The 20,191-nt window shown below is 41.0% G+C and overlaps 1 protein-coding gene across 2 annotated transcripts in view; it reads right to left on the reverse strand.

Moving 5' to 3' along the window:
- Positions 1 to 20,191, reverse strand: part of Luzp1 (leucine zipper protein 1) — an 82,936-nt gene that overhangs the window by 10,766 nt on the left and 51,979 nt on the right. Inside the window, exon 2 of one of the 2 annotated variants that reach the window (XM_005394750.2) lies at positions 14,108 to 14,209. The exons of the other annotated variant lie outside the window; for it this stretch is intronic. The gene's annotated coding sequence lies outside the window, so the exon portion shown is untranslated. The remainder of the gene's footprint in view (positions 1 to 14,107; positions 14,210 to 20,191) is intronic. 2 annotated transcript variants of the gene reach the window in all.

Consider the following 20,191-nt stretch of genomic DNA (forward strand, 5'->3'; position numbering starts at 1 on the left):
AGTACAATATTCGAAGAGATGTCAGTGAAGATCCTTCAAGAGCTCGTGAAAGATATGGAACCTCATGTTTGGGACGCAAAGTCCCAAACAGGAGACTATTAAATCTGTGCCTAAATGCATCACAGGACAGAGAACACCACCACACAGAAGTCTCATAAAAGCAACTGTCTGCCTGTGCTGCTTAATAAAGTATCTAACTGATGGTTCCTTAAATACTTGTACCCTCACATGGCAGAAGGGACAAAAGGCAAAAAGGGTCCAACTCGGGCCCTCAGGCCCTTCTGTAAGAGTCCTAATCCCGCCCATGATGCCACTCCAACAATGGCAGCAGCAAAAGCCACAGGCAGCGAGCAGAGCCACCCACGAGGCCGCTGCAGGGCCACTCGGGGCCTCAACACCGCCTGAAGGCCCCACCCCCTCGTTCTGTTGCACAGGGATTTAGTGCTTAACACGAATTTTGGAGGAGGTCACACACGCCAACTACAGCAACAACCGATGAAGAAACAGCAATGAACCAACCTCTTCTCGGCAGAAACTTTTAAGGAGGTGGCAAGTAAAAGATAAAAGACATGGTAATACCTGCAAGGTTCTAAAAGAAACTGTTAATCTAGAACTACATATCCAGCCAAACTTGGGAAATTAATAGCTAATTTAACTTTAATGAGTTACTCATTAGCACTATCAAGGAGCTGGATGTAAGAGGCACGTATAACAGTCTACTTCACCCGACAACACAAAATGACACATTCATTTCAAGCTGACCTGTCACAGTCACCAAAACAATACATTCTGAAACTAGAAACACTTTCAGAACAAGTAAAAGTAAAATGAAAACCTCATAATGTATTGACAAACCCTCACTAAAAGAACTTTACTAATTGCTTTAGTAGCACATCATTTAGAAGGCAAAAACTAGCTGGGCATAGTGACATAAATTTATAATTCCAGCACTCTGGGAGGCTGAGGCAGGAGGATCAACAGTGCAGAACCAGCCTGGGCAATGTAAGCAGTTGGAGTGACTTAAGACCCTGTCTCAAAAAACAAAATGGGCTAGAGATGTAGCTTAGTGAGAAGGCTCCGCTGGGTTCAATCCTCAGTACAGCACTCCCCCCCAAAAAAAGATAAAAATTTATCCTTTAAAGAAGGCAGAGGTTCAAGAAGGAATGGTAAGGAAATAAATGAACCCAAGTCGACATTGGCTCAGTTAAACAATAAAAATCAATGAGGTTATAAGGCGTGGGATAAAATCAAAATATCTGTTTCTGTAGACTGCTGTCCAAAACACTAGACAACAGTAACTTGTAAATCATATAGACAGGAATCAGAACTTAAAAGCTCTGAAGATTTTGTATTGCTCAGGAGAAGGAAAGGGTTACAAATAGCTTTTGACTCCAGATTAAGAATAGATGTTAATCATATCTGATAAGGGCCTAAAATTCAGCGTATATGAAGAAGTTCTACAACTCAACAATTATACAACTCTATAATTCAATCAGTCAACATTAAGTAGAAGAAAAGCAATAAAAAATCAGAAATGAAGTTGAAACACAAAATAAGAGGGGGAAAAATCAAAACCAACAGATCAAAAAAATCCGTAAGACTAGCAGAGTAAGAAACAGAGAAAATACAACAAATTACTAATATCAGAAATGAAAGAGGAAGCCTCACTACAAACCTTACAGACATTAAAGGATAATAAAGGAATTAACAATTTTATGACCACAAATTTGATAACCTAGATGAAATGGTCACAGTCTGTCCAAACTCATACAGTGGACAATCTGCACAGGACTGTATCCACCGAAGACACTGAATCATTATCAGTAACTCTCCAAAACAGAATGAACCAGACCCATGGGGGTTCACTGAGGAATACTACCAAGCATTTAAAGAGAAAATTATACCAGTTTTCTACAATTTCTTTCACAAAATGCCAGCAGCAGGATTACCTCCTGGCTCATTCTATGAGGCCATCATTACTCTAATAATAAAACCAAAGACATTACAAGAAAAGAAGACTACAACCAAATATCCCCATGCACATAGATGCAAAGATCTTCAACAAAATATCAGCAAATCAAACAATGTATAAAAATTATACACAACCACCTACTGGGATTTATCTCAGGTATATAAGATTATTCAACATCTGAAAATCAGTTAATGTAATTCAAATCAACGGGTTAAAAAGAAAAATAAGCAGACTGTGGGGGTGCTCACTTTGAATCCTAGCTACTTACTCGCCAGTAACCCTAGTAGTTGGGAGACCGAGGCAAGAGGATCACAAGCTCAAGGCCAGACTGGGCAACTTAGTAAGATCCTGTCTCAAAATGAAAAACAACTTTAAGGGTTCGGAACATATTTCAGTGGATATGTGGTGTGTTCAAAATACATGGTGAATTTTTTTTTAAAAAATGTATTATCCTAAACAACACATTGCCATTAACCCCCTAAAATATACTCCCCCTTGCTTCATACACACATCTCAATTGTTTCCACTTTCTGAAGTTCTGGAAGTCCTCTTTCATGCATGTCTTTTGAAGATGAGATAAAAAATACAGTGAATGCTGCTGCCTCATGCCATCCAGCACAGAAAAGCAGGCTGTAAAACGTTATGGTATATCCACATCCACCTTAGTCATGGGATCTGGCACTGTGCAACTTCTGGCTCCTCCCCAAAGTCAAAATGACCGTGAAAGGTAAATGTTTTGAATCAGTTCAGAACACTGAGGCAATCATGACAGCACAACTGAAGACACTCAACAAAAGACTTCCAGTACTGCTTCAAAATGTGGTAAGAACGTTAGGAAAAGTGTGTTCAAAGTGAGGCGGTGCTCTGAGGGAGGGGAGGGGGCTAATGTCAAAGTATCTTTCACTGAAATACTTTTTTTAAGTTTAGCATTCAGCATATTTTTCAGTCATGTCTCATACAGTGGTGAATTCAGGCAGTGGAATATTAGTGCTAAAAAGAAGTGAATTATCAAGTCATGGGAAGCAGGGAAAACTCTCGGTGGATCTTACTTAATGAAAGCCAATCTGAAAAGGTTACATACTGTGTGAGTCTAACCACATGACACTCTGGAGAAAGCAAAACTATACAGACAGTAAGTCAGTGGCCGGGAGGGAGGAAGGGGAAGAGTGAATAGGTAGACAGGGCGATGAAACATCATGTGCTGTACAGAATCCGTCATTATACATTGTAATTTTGTCCAAACCCATAAAATACATGACACCCACAGTGAACCCTGGTATAGATGATGGACTTTGGATGATAATGGTTATGGATGACTTAAAAACCAAGATAAAGATCTATATAATTACTCTGCCAAAAAGAGGACAGAGAGGTTAAAAGTGGGAGTGGGAAGGCCAAAACAGGTGGCCACTGCAGTAATCCAGGCACAAGACAGCTTTTGCTTGAACCAGGATGGTGGCAAAGCGGGCACTGAGGAGTGGTCGGAATTCTGGCCCCATGAAGGAAGAACTAATGGGCTGACTCTTGGGCTGCACATGTGTGAAAGAAAGGTACCGAGGGTGACCCTATGGTCCCAGGCCTGAGTCTGTGAAGGGTGGCACTGTCACCTGTTTGGATAGGGATGGGTGAGGACAAAGCAGTCTGAAAATGAAAAGGAAGATCAGGAGTTCAGTTCAGGACAGAGCAGTTGTGAGATACCAATCAGTCACCCCAACAGACACATTGAAGAGGCCGCCAAATATGTAAGTGTGGTTGTCAGGAAAGAGACATGGCTGAAGATATCAATCTGTGAGTCAATAAGCAGATGGTTTATAAAGCCATGATCTGGCTGAGTTTGCCAAGGACCTGAGTGAGGACAGAGAAAACAAGAGGCCAAAAGTCTGAGCCCCCATGTGGCCAGAGTTTTTTCCTGCTAGAGACACAAAGTAATTAGCAAAAAACCAAATCAGTCAGTGAGATAGACGGACAGCTGGGTGAACACACAGTATCATCGGGTCCCAGCAAAGACGGGTTAAGGAGATGTGATCTGCCGTGACCAGAGATCTCTGTGAAAGAAAACTGAGGCAAAGGTGACATAAGCGTGGCCATCTGCAGGTACAATGCAAGTAACACAAGTTGGGGCTGGGGGAAAATTATTTGCTCCATAACAGGAAAACAACCACCATCTGAGAGCAAAATCTGACTCCAAAAACAATCTCATGAAAAAGCCAGGGGCAAAAGAAAAATAAAGTGGGATTGAGATGCCGAAAGCAAATTCCAACCTCAAGAGCACATTCATTGGCGGCACCATATGCCTTGAGCCACCAGGAGGAGCCGCTGCCCCGCTCACGAAACAGCAGGGCTTGCAGGTACTGCAAACAGGAAGGCTCCCTTCCCGGCTCAGCCTCTCAAGTCTGGCCCTTCCCCATTACTGCCGTCTGCCACTCTGCGCCTCTCAGTACGTATTTCTCTCTCCTCATTTTTACTTACTTTGCCTTCCTCTCATCTTTCCCCAGCCTATGCTTCCTCATTTCCCAAAAAATGCAGAGGGGGACCCAATGGCTACATATTTTCATAAGAAAGGAACTTTTTCTCTCTTCCCTACCCACATCCTACTTGAGTGCTACACATGAAACCCTTGCCTTTGGCCTTTTGCCTAGCAGCACAGCGAACACCTTATCAATTTATATGAAGGATGGAAGGGTAGAGAATGAACCTAGTGTGTGCCACAAACCAGCTTTAAATGAGTACAAAGCTTTAAATGAACACAAAGGATTTGTATTGGCACAGCACTTACTGCAAGACAAAGGACAATGTGTCGCGGTGTACCCTTATCAAGATGCTTAAAACCATGAAACTGTACTGTATGGATGAACTTTACTGTATGTAAATTATACTACAGTAAAGCTGTCACAATCAAACAAGAACAAGCCAGTGGGCACTGTGTCAGTGACTGCAGTCCAGCCTAAGGCGGGAGAATCAACTGTGTCTAGGGGTTCGAGGCCAGCTTGGCCACACAGCGAGAACTTATCTCAAAAATACAACACACCAAATCTCTCTGACCCTCATACAGTGGGATTCCCTCACAGCCTTTTCTGTAGTAGTTAATACCAGCTTTCATGAAAAGACTCCTTTGTGTAAAAAAAAAAAAAAAATGCTAAACACTAGTACAGCCCCATTTATAATGATTATTATTCTGAATTAGGAAAGTCCAAGAACTACACCACTTTTATTGATTTGATTTTACTGCCAGTTTTCTATACAGTATTCTGTTCAAGATGCTGAGTCATAAGAATCAACCAGCATAGCACACGGAATGAAAAAGCTAAACCCTGCAAACACGCGGCACTCCTCCAATACAGAAGAGAAGGCAGTGCGCACATCATCACTCTACTTAAAACCCTAAGAGGTCGTTAGCACTGTCAGGATGAAGTCCCAATTCCCCAGCACAGCACAGAGCCCTTAGGGATCTGGCCCTGCCTACCTGCTCTGCATGGTCTTCAAACTACCCTCCACTCTGCCCCCTTGCACTCTCTCACTTCTGGGTTGTGAGCCTGACTCCTCCTCCTTTCTTCAGATCCTAGGGCAGAGCTAACTGCCTGGAAGTTCCTGGAACATTTCCTTCCTGAAGCCCCGGGCCAGATCAAGGGTTCTCTTTCTTGCTTTCTTATTTATCAGTGTATTCCTGGTACCCAGCGGGGAGCATTGCACATAATATGCACTTTAAATTTGACAGCGGAACGCCGGGTGTGGTGACACACACCTGTAATCCCAGCACTTGGGAGGCTGAGGCAGGAGGATCGTTGCGAATTCGAGAGCAACCTGGGCTACAAAGTAAGCTCAAGGCCAGCCTGAACTCCATAATGAGACCCTGTCTCAAAAAGACCAAAAAAAAAAAAAAAAAATTGATGGCTGAATGGCTGAAAGAGTTTCCCAATTATTAAATGGCTGGTCAGCCCTTTGACGAATATTAACAAAAATATTTTTTAAATGTCCAGAAACTGGTTCAGGATTACAAAGGAAAAAAATCGTTGGCAAGAAATGGATACAGACAGCAGAGTCCAGACCCTGTGCTAATGTTCTGAGAGACCTCTCTACGCCCTGTACCACTTGCCAAGACTCCCCCTGGCCTGCTGAATAATATCACCTTCTGGCTTGCAGGTCTGTGCCATGGAAATGGGACATAAATAGCCCAATCACACTGTTCACAGGCTGTCCAGCTATAGTTCCTGGACCAAGTATTAGATAAGCAGCAGAAAACATTTTTGTATCTTCCTCCTCCGCTCAGAATGGGATTCCAGAACCAAAGGTTTTCAACCTGGGCTCTGCAAACCCCTTCAGGGGTCACCTAGAGGAAAGAGCAGAAGGCTGAGCAGGCGGAGCTCCATGTTCTCTCTTAGCCAAAGCAACTGGTTTTTGGCTTCTTATGTATTGGGCTCTTCACATGTGACTATTGAAAAAAGAATTCTGTTATCTTTTAAAATTAAACCACCTATTGGCCCCATTCCCCTTGTTTTAAAAACAAAGAAACAGACTCAGAAATAAATAATACAATTTCTCCAGCAATTCAGCAAAGCCAAAGACTTCAGTCTCCTGGATTTCTATTCACCATTCCCTTTATACAAAATCACTTCCCTGTAAACTCTTTTAAGTATTTTTACAAAGTGAGTAATTGTGAACACTATCTTAATTATTCAGACACCAATAAAAACAAGAGTATAAAGTATAAAGGAATAAGCAGGTAGAACTGCAAATTGATATTCCACACTATATATATATATATTTATATATTTATATTTATATTTGTTGTTGTTGTTCTTTTTGAAACAGGCTTCTACAATGCAGCTCAGTTCAGACTGGTCTTGAACTCACTTTGTAGCCCAGGTTGGCCTTGAACACCCAGCAATCCTCCTGCCTCAGCCTCCTGAGTGCTGGGATTACAGGCATTCATCACCATGCCCAGCTCCACAAACTATATTAAGCAACTCATATACCCATTTTCTTCAGGAATCCCAGGTCCAGTGTTTACACGTTCTTAAACATATTATTTCCCAGGGAACTCACATCCATACAACGACAATGTAATAGTCTCTAGACATGCTGAGTGCCTAGAAATATGCAGAAGTCAGGACAAACAGTAGCTACTACTATTAATCTATTCAGTCTAAATAATAGAACGGGATGAAGCCCCTCAAACTTGCCCAGGCACATAGCTAGTAAGAATATCCAGATGATGAATCCAGGTCTAGTTACAAAGTTCATATTCTTTTACAAATGCTGTGCTCTTTGGTCAAATCATGATTTTTCTCTTTGCCTCAGTTCTTTCCCCAGAATAAAATAAAATCAACCTGATCTACCTCACAGAAATATTATACGCAATAAAGTCAACAAATGCATTTTCCTGGGCATGGGGTGCTATAATCCCAGCACTGGGGAGGTAGAGGCAGGAAGAGTGCCATGAGGCTACAAAGTGAGTTCAAGGCTAGCCTGAACTACATAGCTAGACCCTGTTTCAAAAAAAAACTGTTACCAAAAAAAAAAAAAAAAATGCACTTTGAAAAACAAAAATAATTAAAGCAGTGGTAGAATTCCTGAACTTTTCTAATTCTGAATAATTACAGATAGGGCTGTACTAAAATTTCACAAGGTGGACTCATCCTAAATAATGATCCACCAAGATCATCCTTTCTACCCAAGGTAAAAAAGGAAATGGATCAAAAATAGGATTAAGGATGTCACCCTAAACTAGTCAAAGAAAGAAATGCTTTCTCTAAGCCATCCAAAAAGGGAAGGGGTAGACTCCTCTTTTCCTAGCACCTCCTTCACCCCCTGGGAAAATTCTTTATTTAATAAACATTTACAAAACATGTTTTATGCACCCAGCATGAGAAAATGAAGACCTGTACCTTGCCTTTAGGAACCAGAAGATAGACAGTGATAGAGACCCTTCCCTGACAGCTCACACAGTAACAGCACACAGCCCTCGGCTCCCTACCTTCTTGTATTTATTTTGTGCAGCACATTTTATCAGACACATGTGCAGTAGAAGCGCAAAAGAAGTGATTAATCGTGCCTGAGGCTGCCATCTGGAAAGGAAACTGTTTATAACTAAAAATAATCAGAGCTGGGTGCAGTGGCTCATGCCCGTAATCCCAGCACTTGGGAGTCTGAGGTAGGAGGATTACCATGAGTTCGAGGCCAGCCTAGACTACACAGAAAGACCTTGTCTCAAAAAAAAACCTGTAACAAACGAAAAACAAAAAAAAAAATTACAGAAAAGTACAGAAAGGGAAGGACAGTCCCATCATTTAATGCCAGATTCTCCTACACCGATGACTAGTTCAGTTCCACTTCACATGAAAAAGATAGAAACTGTCTCTCATTTCAGGGTTGTTTCTGCCAAAGTTCTTGAATCTGGTTCTAAGTGCCTCTATCCAGCATTCTGAAGACCAGCTCTTCTTCCTGTCCCGGCAGATCAGGAAGGTTTGAAATAGAATATAATCAAGCCTGCCCTACCCCTTTTCCCAACACAGCTGCCATGATTCACTTCCTGTTCCCAAGTCCTTCCCAAGTTATTCATTTAAAGCAGGGTCGGCAGACTTTTTCTTTACAATGTGACATGTAAGTATGTAAGGTTACATTAAGAGTAAATGTACTAGCCTTTGTAAAACCTAAGGTCTCTGTCTCAATAACGCAACTCTGACATTGTACTCACCCACCACATATGGCTGGATGAACTTGGCTATGTTTCAATAAACTTTATTTACAAAGTCAGGCAGAGGGCCAGCAGGCCAGAGTCTGCCATCTCCTGATCTAAAAGAAAATCAGAGTGCTATCTTTAAGTCACTTCCTCCCGATCACTTCTATCTTACCACTTCTTAAGTGTTTTTACTTAATTGCTGGGTTTCAGTGATGTTTCCCAGAATCACAAATTCATGTATTTTAAACATGCAAACTTCAGACTTAGTAGCACAAAAAGCATTCAGCTGTTCTTCAATATGGACAGGACTTAGAATCCATCTGACCCAACCTCCCACTCAGTGCAGAAGTTATCTAGCAGGTAGCCATTCGACTCTTATTCAACACTTCTAATGGCAGGAAGAATACTCACTTCCCCCCACCTCCCCCCAACACAAAGCACTTCATTTTTGGAAAGCTCTAAGGTTAAGATATTCTACTTATTTTCCTTCTGTGCACATTTTACCACCTAACTATTGTGATGTGCTTACTGTCTGACTTTTTACCAGAATGAGATCCATGCAGTCAGAAACATGGTTTTTTGTGTTTATAATTATTTTTACTGCTGTATCCCCAGTACCATGAACAGTGCCTGGTATATAAAAAGTATGAAATAATTGTTTATGGGACAGAAGAACAAACAAAAAATGCTGCATTTGGGCGACTAAGTAATTCTGCCTTGCTAACAGATGAGACACAGGGGAAAGGCAGAATAAATAACTGAGAAGGTCCGAGTGGTAGATTTGAAGCCCCAGAAATCTTAAAGCAGTTGCATGGCTAAGGCTATAATGTTGGAGGAACATTTAGAATTCCCTCTCCCCCTCTTTTCCCATCCTTCAGAGCCTCACCTGCACATCCTCCTGATGAAGATCTTTTAACACATCACCTGTTCGCTGAAGCCTTTCACACGTCCCCCTACAGAAATGCACCATGCTGAATTGTGAGATACTTCCATCACTGTGCCCATGATATTTACTTATATATCTGCCATCCTCTACAGGGCTCTGAGCTCTAGGCTCTGTGAGCAGAAGCCGTGTTAACTTCTTTTTTTTGTCCTGGGTATGGCAATACAGTGATGGGGCAATGTCAAAACCTTATAAATGTTCAGTAAATAAATGAAGGGAATAATTTTACTGTATTCTGTACAGGCCAAACTATAGGAGACCGCCTTCAGATCAGCTCACTATTCCCATTGTAGGAATGATATCTTTTATGCTAGATGTTGCAAATGCAAATGTTGCAAAGATCAGAGAACTATAGCTAAAAGGGGAGAGATCAGGCCCTATTTTTATATAAAATCTCTTAAGTGTAGCAAAAAATTCAAATGAAAAGAAAAAAATTGTTTAAATATTACTATATAATCTCCAAAACACACACTGTTAACCCCTCGAGTAGACTGGGAGGCAAATTTGCAACCTACTTTAGACAAAGGGATTTAAACATGAAACTAACAATCAGAACTGTGCTTCTGAAAGACGGTTCGGATAGGATGAGCCAGGGTGTTATATTGTAACAGTCAAGGCAAGAAATGAAAAAAAGCACTGGGGGTGGATCTGAAAGATGATCTGGTCTATCCAGATCTCATAGCAAAGCCCAAGATTTCATGAGCTAATCTGGCGGCGGCCACATTACCAGTTTTGTAGGTTCATACTGATTTTCCTGAATACTGTTAAATCTAATTAATTTTAATAATCTAAATATAGGGCTTAATTTATATTTGTTTTGCAGGCAGTATGTTGCAAGGATTGAAGAGCATTACAGACTCTGGAGTCAGACAGCCTCAACTCAACCCTTGACTTTAGTCCTTAACTGGGTGACCTTGTGTAAGTCACGTGACTTCTGTTTCCATTCCTATTTTATAGGGTTATGGTAAGCACCAACAAGTGCTTAGATGAGTGTGCCTGGTCCATATTAAATTCCATTAAGTCTTAGCTTAAATTATTATTTATTATCTTCTATACCTCAACTTATTTCAATCCATTACCTAAACATTCTGTACACTATGTAGCTTACGTTATTTAAAGTTCCGTAAGTTTGTCTTTTCTCTATATTGATCTAAGTTGACAATGAAATTCTAAACAAAATATAACCAAGAATAAGCCTCTAGAATGTTATAAAAACAGCTTTCCTAGATAAAGACCTATGTTAAGCTGAGATCTAAAACAAGTGAGAAATCCAGTGAGGGAAATACCAGGGAGAACAGCATTCCACGCAGAGGGAGTCGCAGAGGCAAAGTCCCTGCGGTATTAGTGCTACTTGTCATATCGCAAAGACCCACAGAGAGGCCAGCGTGGCTGAAGGGGACCAGCAGGGGAAGGGAAGTGGGAGGTAAGAGAAAGAAGTAAGGGGCCCCAATCTGGCAGGGCCCGACAGCCAGGTATCCCCAAACCTTCATGTAGTTCAATGTAGTACAACACTTCGTGTTGGGATCATACGATAAGACATGAAATATTTAGTTTTATCATTTAAGATACTTTAATTTTGTACAATATATCTGATCCTCCAGCCTAAGAAATCTTGCAAAGAGGACATGCCCTGATCCATAGATAGATACATAGACAGGCAGATACGGATACAGATAGACTAATTCTCTCTGGCTAGTAAAGGGTAATTTTGTTTTGCTTATCTCTATTTCTCAGTATCTATATAATAAATTTGTACTAATTTTATAGTTCAAATAAAATCTAGGCAAAGCTTAAAGAAAAAAAAAAGAATTATCACCAGTTAGCATAACATAGTAAATGTAAGCTGCCTTCTACGAACCACTGTGTTCTCGAATCTTTTCCTCAATAAATTTTAAAATTTTACCAGGGATCACTGGCAAGTTTCCAAGGACACCCTCAAACACCTACACAACCCAGAGGTGTAACTCAGATAAATCCACATCTTTATCAGGAGAATCTAATTTGACTCTGCCTTCAAATAGTGTCTTAAGCCCATCACCTTCTAGCTACTTACCACCAGTGAGTGCCCCAATCCAAGAAGCCACCCCAACAAACACGCATGCGTCCACACACACACACACACACACACACACACACACACACACAATGACGACTGCAAAACCTTCCTCACTGATCTTCCTGTTCCCACCACAGCCCTCCCTCCTCACTTTCCAGAGTCTATATTCCCATGGCAACCAGAGTAAGCCTTCAAAAACCTACGTCAGATCATGTCATTCCTCTGCTCTAAACTAACTCTACACGGGCTCCCACAGGACTTAGAATATGTTTCCCTGGGTTCCCGTTACTTCTTTCTGTTATCTCCCTCTGCTCTTTCCTTACTGTTCTACTCCAGCCATGCTGCCTCCCTGTATGTCTTTAAAAACACACCTCAGGGATTTTACCTCTGCCACCCCCTCTGCTAGAGATGTTGTTCTCCCAGAAACTTTTCCCTGGCTGCGTTTCTCACTAGCTTTAGCTCTTAGCTTAAAATATTACCTCATCAGAGGGTTTCCCTGGTCACCTTACATAAAGCAGCAATTCCTTAGCTCCCCCCACTATACCCTATCAACTTTACTCTGCTTTTTTCTGCTTAGTAGTACCTGTCACCTGAATGTCATTTACCTGTTTCTCTATTTATATCTAGTTATTCATTTATTTTCATATGTTTCTACCCATTACAGTATAATTCTTATAGGCAAGGATTTTTTTCTATTTTGTTTAATGCTATATACTGAGCATTAAGAATTGTGCTAGAGCCAGGTGTGGTGGCACACACCTGTGACCCCAGCACCCAGGAGGATCACTGTGAGTTCGAGACCAGCTTGGGCTACATAAATAAGCGAGTTCAAGGCTAGCCTGAACTACATAGCAAGACCCTGTCTCAAAAACACATTGTGTTAGGCATGTAGATAGTGGTCAGGTTTTTTCATCAGAATACAGCCCCATGTATAGATTTTACATATATAAATAGGTATGTATCAATTTTTTTATAAAAATGGTTATTCCCCCCCAATTTCATCAAGTATACTAAAATGTACTGAGTTACAATAAAAAAGAGACCAAATACTAGCTGCCATCCATCCAACCAGAATCATTTTCATAAGCTGAGATTAAAAAAAAAAATGCTCTAGGAAGAGGAGAACAAGAATCCTCAACAAATTTGCCTTGAAGTTCCCCAGTCTCTCAAGAAGAGTTCTCTATTATTCCTAACTATCCCTGTTTCCTAAAAGGGGATGACATGAGAGTGAAAGATCTTTTTAAAATTCCTTTTCTAAGTCAGGCATGGCGGCGGCATGCCTGCGATCTCAGCTGAGGCAGGACAATGGCAAGTTCGAGAGTGGCCAAGGCAGTTTAGCTAGCTTCTGTCTCAAATTAAAAAACAAAAAAAGAGTCCTTTCCTATGTCCAGTCATTCCTATAAACAGTACCCACTTCCCAGACTCATTACTGCTCTTTCTAGTGCTCTATTTCCCCATAGAATGTTTCCCTAACTATGACCCAACTGCCAATGGCAACCAAGACCAGTGGCCACTCACTGCTTGAGCTCTCACCTCTCACACCTGTTTTGTTGGTGGTTTCCATTGCCTTCATCAATACCAGCAAATAAAGTACTAGCACACAGGGCACAGTGGCACATGCCTATAACCTCAGCACTCTGGGAGGCTGAGGCAGGAGGACTACAAATTCAAGTCCAGTTTGGGAAACTTTGTGAGACCCTGTCTCAAATTTTAAAAGCAACTTTAAAGAGCTGAGGATATAGCCCAGTGCAAAGACCCTGGGTTTAATCCCCAATACCAGCCCCCTCCCAAGAAAAAGAAGAATTGGCATGCCAAACCCTGAAAAGGCTAGGAAAAGTACTTCCTGATCAAAATCGTTAATCTGTTTGTTTTGCTGTGGTTTTTTTTTTTTTTTTTAAGTTAGTCATTATCTCAATTTTAAAAGTTTTTTAAATGGGAAACATTATAGTGTAATGAGAAGAAGGCAGGTTTAAAACGTAGTTGTATTGGGGGCTGGAGATATATCTCAGCGGCGCAGCACCTGCCTGGCAAGCGCGAGGTCGTGAGTTCAATTCCTGGTACTGGAACAAAACAAAACAAAAAACCTAGTTGTATCATGCACTACCTGTGTGAACTCCTGGAGAAGTTATATAAGCACGCTAAGCTCATGTCCTTGTGGTGATGGTAACAGCAGTGACTTCAGGGAGTGGAATAAATATTTAGGAAGATAGTGTCAAACAGGGCTGTGCCTGACATACAGTAAATATTCAATAAATGGTAGTTATGGGCCTGCTTCTTAAGGTCATTGATTTCATGCAAGTATTTTAACCCGCATCAGGTTGGAGGATGAATGGAGAACCCAGTTCACAACAGGCCATCAGCAAAAACTGACCATCCTCCCTGCCTTTGCCATGCTGGAAAACTGTAGGCTTCAAAAACCATCCAATGTGATTAGTATGCACAATATAACATATTTACCATTTAGGTAATTTAAATTCCCTGGCAATACTTCTGGCTGCGCCTCCAATGTTTGCTGTCTTGGAAACAGTCACTATCTCTCAATGGCAGTTGCCTCTTGACCTGCATAGCATATAAAAAGAAAAGAAGACATAGGTAAAGCATGAATCATAGCCTGAGTCAAGCTGACCCAAAGGGCTTCACATACAGTGCAGCGTTGGAAAAGACAAAAAGTAATAGTGGAATCGACATCCTGACACTGAAGGGAGCTAGCTGTAACTCTCAGGAGAGAGCAGGAGTTTGGTTCCAAGGGACTTTCCTTTTCCTAACATATAGTTATCTTCCCTTAAATGAGCAGACCTATATATTCTCTAGTAGTCTATATAGGTATAGGAAAGCCAAGAAGCATCTCAGAAATCAACTAGCTGAATGAATGCCCTTGTTATAAGGAAGGAAACTGAACCTTGGAAAGAGTGAGTCACAGAACTACTTGGAGGTAATGCCAGGATTCTACCACAAATAAGACGTTCTGGAAGACAGATGAAAAAAAGAACAAACATCAGTAGATTATCTACCATGCTCTGGGCACTATGTTTTATGTGAGACAGTAATATGATGATGTTATCCTTATTTCATAGATTAAAGAATCTAAATTGCAAGAAGACAAGTGACTTGTCCAAGGTCTTCCAGCTTGCTGAATAAACAGTCAGGATTTAAACCCAAGTCATTTCACTGCCTTCTTGACTCAGTCCTCAAAAGGGCCTGACCTACTCAATGTTAGAACTGAAAACAGCTTCTCTGTCAGCAGAAGTGCCCTCCAGTTTTATAATGAGCAGCCTCCTACAGCAGAGCTGGAAAGCCGGCCTGTCTACTGACTCTTACCACTGCTAACTTCACAGAAGACTTAGCAGAGCTGGAAGATCTGGGTCAAATCTTCCCATCTATCCTGATGTTGAGGAACAATGCAAGGTGGTTTCTTCTAATTAGTGGTAACCTAAAGCTTTTGCACATGGTCTCACATCCAAATATCCCCTTTTTATCATGACTGCCTCGCACCCACGTACACATCCCTGCAGATCACCTTCTGCTGCCTCCAAGACTGCTGGCCCCATTACCTGATTCTCACACCCCTTAAACACACATGCACACAACAGATCAATCCATCCCTGCCTCCACCCTCCTAGAAAACTGGAAGGATAGAAGATGGAGAAATAATAATAAGATGCTTTTCAAAGTATTTAAAAGATAAGGGCAAAAGGAGTCACTGAAACCTCAAACCAATTGAGACCTGAAGAGAAAATAATTATTAATAAGCAATGAAAATAGCCAGAAAAGATGCATAAAAAAGTGTATACCAAGGGCAGCACCCAATGGATGGCTTGGTTAAGAAAAAAGCTTTAGCTCTCTCTGCCACCCTTAAGAACTCCTTTGTGGCAAAGTAAATGTGACTGCTATTCAAACAGCTTCGGGACAGACCCACAGACCTTTTGTCCTACCCCTACTGCCATCTATCTCTTTCCCCTCCTTATCCACCACCTTAAACACACACACACCTTCCTCTGCATAGCCCAGGAATTCTACATAGAAATTCTCAACTCTAAAACAGCTAGAGAAATTTGGGTCATGGTAATCTAATACCCCTGATGCCTTAGGCATGTAGTAAATTTTGTGCATTCGCCTTCCTTTAAAAAAAAAAAAAAATTGGTTTCTCCACTGCAGTCTTTATAGCTCTAACAATGACCACCACCCTGATTTTTAAAAAAAGAAAAGGGAAAAAAGCCTACTGCTCCAGCACCCACCACCCACTGCCAAATCTGTTGACAAGTTACTAAGGCGGGGTGGGGGGGGGGTGTTTCTCTTCAAAACAGAATGGAATGCACTGCCAGAAGTCAAGTAAACAGGAACTCCAGATGATCCTGGTTTGTTTTCAACAGTCTACATTCTCTCCTTATTTCTAAGAAGTAAAAGCAAGCAGTATGTGATCTCTTTCTTTGCTTCTGAATATCATTTACTTCTTCCATCCTCAGTGTGACAGGTGTAAATTTCATCAAACTCTTTAGCACTACTCCTTTACAGAACCATCTAGCCCACAGATCCATCCATATCACTTCCTTTTTTATCTCCTTCTGGGGCTACATGTTGCTACTGCCCGTGGTGACAGTGGTGGCACGCCTGTATGTATGTGTCTATCTGTTGAAAAGCACAGATGAAAGAATTCTTACAGATCATGCAGAGTCCATGGAAGTCCATGCAGAGTGCATTTTCCTAAGACCCACGTAAGTCCCAGAAAAGAGAAGAGACTTGCCTCAGATTACAAACAAATTAAAGTAAAAATGGGTAAGTCCTTTTGCTTCCAAAATACTTCTATATACAATGAATAAAAGAACTACCAGGGAATTCTGCTTCCATTACAATCCTCCCAGAGATAACCATAAACTAACTGGATAAAATACAAAATACAACTATCAAAAGTGAATAAAAGCTGGCAGATTTTTGGACAGCAGTTGAAAATTGGAAGAAAGGACTAGTAGGGGATAATTCTCCATTTTCGGAGCTCTGGCCTGAGTGTAATCCAGCTTTATTTCCAACTTAAAAACCCTTGACTTTCTGTCATGAGGAACCAGAAGGCAGAGCCTAAAACAGCCACAGACAGTACAAAGTAGGAAAGAAAAAACCAGAGAAGGAGAGAGTCCCAGGTCCCAAAAACTCTGCCCAAGTCTCTTGGTGAACCTTGAAATATGCATGCTCAAGGCAAAATCCAAAAACCTCAGCTAAAAGACAATTTGAACTGACACCTACTATACGTGTGACAGAGTTTGAAGTCTTTATTCTAAGTGCCTTCTAAAATGAAAACATCAATAGAACCTAGAGTCTCTACAATATAACATTCACGATGAGCAGGATAAAGTCATCCCAAATTACCAGAAAAATTAAATCCATTCTCAAAGGCAAAGACATCAGCAGAGGGTAACCCCAAGACAACGGTGTCAGAATTATCAGACAAAGATAGTAAACACATGCCAGGTGTGGTGGCCCCTGCCTGTAATCCCAGCACTCAGGAGAATCATTGCAAGTTCAAGACCAGCCGAGGCTACAAAGCGTGCTCAAGGCCGGCCTGAACTGCATAGTGAGACCCTGTCTCAAAAAAAAAAAAAAAAAAAAGTTTGTAAACACAGCTATTAGGACTAAGCTCAATGAAGTAAAAGAAAATATGCTCCAAGTGAAAGGAAAAAACAGTCAATCTCAGACATGTCCTCTTGATTCAAACTATCTCAATATTATATAATTTTTCAAATTTTTAAAGACACAATTAATTTTAACGGCATAGTAATGCATGACTGTAATCTCAGCACATCCACAAATTCTAGGCAAACTTAGGTCACATAGCAAGTTCAAGGCCAGCCTGAGCTACACAGTACTACCCTGTCTCAGAGTATTTTACACATCATCATATAGAGATTTCGGTATGTGTCCTAATGTAGGGGTGCTAAAATAGTATCTTTCATATAAAAGTGTATTTAATTCTCTCAGGATAACTTTTTATCCATATGAACTTTGGAGATAAGAAGGTAGATATGCTTAACCCTGATATGACAACTACGCAAACAGATTAAGACACTTGTGACCCTTTTTGAAAACTAGTAACAGACACAGGACTAGAATCTAGCTAGCTCACCTCTGTACATCAGGTTCTTTTTCACCTTACCAAAGAACCGAGAATATACACAGGATTAGAACTAGAAAGAAAGGATTTAAGAACTTTCGTGCACCTTGGGGGAGCATTTATTAATAAGCAACTGACAGTAGTAACAAGATGAGTATATCTACGTATGTGTTTGAAAACTGGTATTCAAAGAACCAGCACCTAACCCTGCCATTTCTTCCTCTAACAAATTGAGAGTAGGTTTCTTTGCAACAAGTCGATGTTTGTGAGGCTCAGTAATAGAAACACAAGTCTAAAATTGTTACTTAAACTAGTTGAATCAAAAAAACATGCTGATCCCTTTAACTTCTGGAGTCTATAATCAGAATTATCAAGTGGCAGTTAGTACAGCATGTACAGCAAATGTAGTTACACAGCAAGTCACAACTACCACACTGACAAAAGAATTTTCATTAGCTATTAATTTTCATAGTAATGCAAATCAGATAAACTCAATCGTGTTGATCTTACAAAGAAGAAGAAAACAAAGTCTCAAAATCACATTGCTGATCAGTGGTAAAATGGATTCTCCCCCAGTATTTCTGGTTTAAATTTTGCTTTCTTCTCCCTAGTATACCACCCCTTCTAGGGTTCTCTCTCAAAGCTCGCCTCAGGAAAACCTGTTCTACAGCTCAAACATTACAAACCTACATGTAATTTGACTAGTTCTGTCATTCATTCATTTATTCATACAAATATTGACTACCTATAAAGCACCAAGCTCTAAGGTCAGCACTGGGGATAAAGTAATGAGTGAAAACAGATTTCATCCTCCTAACATTTATAGCATACCGCAAGAGAAAAACAGAATAAGTATAATTTATGTGAAATACAATTTGATAGAAATTAACTCACTCAGGAAGGCCCCTAATGAGAATATTCTAGGTACAAGAGCAAGCATGATGAGTGTGAGAAGCCAAAAACAGAGTTGAGTGGTCAAAGACCTGAGCGCAAGGAGAGATAGGAACTAAGAGAAAGCTAGAGAGGAAGTGAAAGCCAGGCCGTGCCTTTGGAGGACACGTTGTGGACCTGGGTCTTTATCCAAAGAGCTATAGGAAGTCATTTAAGTATTAAATAGAAGTCAGACATACACATTCCAAAAAGAACACTTTGGCTTCAGTACAACAGATAAAAGCAGGTAGAAAGATGCCAAGGGATGAGTTAGGAGGCTATTTCTACAGCCCAGGAGGGATGATGGTAACACCCACAAAAACAGGCACACACGGGGCACTTACCACATACTAGGCACCATTTATTCCAAGTGCTCTATATAAATTAACTCCTTACAACTGTGTTTAACGCTATTATCTTTACCTTATGGAAGAAGGGCCAGGTTAAGTATGTAACCGAATTACTCTTTTCCTTTCATACTTCATCATCATTCCCTTGCAAATAAATGCATTTAACGTACTTGCCCTCCTCTCCCTTCTTCAGACTCAACATTTCAATCCTTGTTAAGCCACAAAGAACCACTTCAGGACTGCTCAAGGCAGCTCAGTGCCACAGAAACAACCACTAGCATCATCGATGTCATTTTAAATCCCTCACCACAGACTTCAAGTACACGCATGCCTTCATGCTGCTGGCAATTCGGCTACCTTTCCCCTCGTAGCTTCACTTTCCCTCTCTCCAAAATGGCTCCTTTCACAGCTTTTTCTCTCTTTGGTAAACTCTAGCCTCTATCAGATGGTAACACTGTCCAGAAGCAATACGCAGACCCCCATTTTCTTACCTCCACATCCAACAACATGCCAGCGTTCTGCTTTCCCTACAGTTAAAATGGGTTTTTATCGGTATACAAAACGTAACTCTTCATCTCTATTACAGACCCACTTCCCCTGCACCTTCATATGCATCATCCTCTCTCTCCCTTCTCCCTCCCTGTCTCCATCATAATTCTCTCATTACATCCATCAGCACACGAACACACTGCTATCCAAGAGTGCCGTTCGGAGTGAGGATAACTGAGGCTCATAGACTTAGCATCAGAACTACAGAAAGTGAGAGTAAACACTGAGACATCCGTGCAGAAGGTGACAGTTGCTCCAACTCCCCATCCATGATCCGTCAGCCCTTCTCAAGCAGGGTCCATACCAGTAAAGAGCAATGAATGCAGACAGGTGCATGTGGAATAAGCTATGGACAAAGCATACATCATACCACGTATACGTCCCCAACAGAGTGGAAAAGAATTCACTGATCCTACATCACAGACAGCTTAAGAAACTCACCTCTAGCCCAGTACTTCTCAAACGCTGCATACAAATCAACTCACATTATATTGAAAAATTTGATTCAGTGGGTCTCAGGTAGGGCCTGAGAGTTTGTAATTCAACAGATTTCGAAGTTGATCCAAAGATCACACTTGAGAAGCAAGGTTCTATAATAGAATAGAACTAAAA

This window comes from Chinchilla lanigera, unplaced genomic scaffold (genome assembly GCF_000276665.1).
Source record: "Chinchilla lanigera isolate Chin_1 unplaced genomic scaffold, ChiLan1.0 scaffold00051, whole genome shotgun sequence".
Lineage (NCBI taxonomy): Eukaryota > Metazoa > Chordata > Mammalia > Rodentia > Chinchillidae > Chinchilla > Chinchilla lanigera.